This window comes from Bison bison, unplaced genomic scaffold, assembly GCF_000754665.1.
Source record: "Bison bison bison isolate TAMUID 2011002044 unplaced genomic scaffold, Bison_UMD1.0 scf7180017864042, whole genome shotgun sequence".
Classification (NCBI taxonomy): Eukaryota; Metazoa; Chordata; class Mammalia; order Artiodactyla; family Bovidae; genus Bison; species Bison bison.
Genome location: NW_011494614.1, coordinates 4,066,274 through 4,067,415, shown reverse-complemented (window position 1 = coordinate 4,067,415; position 1,142 = coordinate 4,066,274).

The window sequence follows — 1,142 nt, the reverse complement described above, 5'->3', positions numbered from 1 at the left end:
GAGACTTCTAATAGATGTATAGTTAATTTGGTAATTCTCTCGCATGAGGTATAAGCTTCCATATGCTGGTTATTTAATAGATTTGCTACATAAGTAAAAAAAAAATAATAAAACTAATCATTACCCTGGTAATACATCATAAATGAATTTGAGAAAAGGGAATTTTTAAAAGGCAAAAAAAAAAAAAGAAAATTATGGCAAGGGCAAAAAAGGCTCTTTTGTAAACTAAGCTATGAATTGCTCTTTTGAAGGTTTTGTTCTTTGCCATACAGACCCAGGTACATACATATATTGTAGAAAGAAACATGTGAATTTGGTTATTTGACTTCAGCGTTATGCGCTTTGATTTCTACTTCAGCCCTCTTATGCCTATTCCCCTCATTCAATGCAATCCCCAATGCATCCTATAAGCCTGAGTGTTTACCTAAATGCCAGATCCATGTTTATTCACCTCTACCCCGTTCTCTACCACCACACTGGTACTAAAGTCTAAAGTATACCTGCCATGATAAGAACATCCTGGCAGCACTTGCACTTTATACCAAATACAAGTGTCAACCTTTGGCCTTGACTCTTACTCTGGCTACAATTATATGTGTAGCAACTAAAAGAATATACCAAAGATGTTGAACCTACCTGCCTCTATAACTCTCCTCTCTTTAAAAATTTCCTATCTCCATCTAACTCAGTTAGTAAATGACACTATGGAGTACAACAAAATTCTATCTAAAATACAAATAGGCTCTGAGTATGTCTCAGATTAGACCCTCCTCCTAAAATAAATGAACATATTTGGTATTATATAGTTTAGCTGGTCTGGGATCTTTCTGTTTTGGGGGACCCTGGATGATTGATGTTACTAAGTAATTGGTCTCTGGATATATGGAATATTAACATGTTAAACCCTGAAACAATATGATTTCTAAGCCCAGTGTACACAAGACAGATGAATAAACATTCCTAGTTTTGAACTTGTTTCAAGGAAAAATAATTTAGACACAAAAATGTTTCAAAAAACAAATTTCTTGACAATTCTTTGTATCAGTGTTTTGAAGTGGTTTACATACTATTATAAAGCCTGCTTTTAACAATCATTTAAAAACACAACGTAATGTTTAAAGAATTACTTGAAGCAAGTAGAG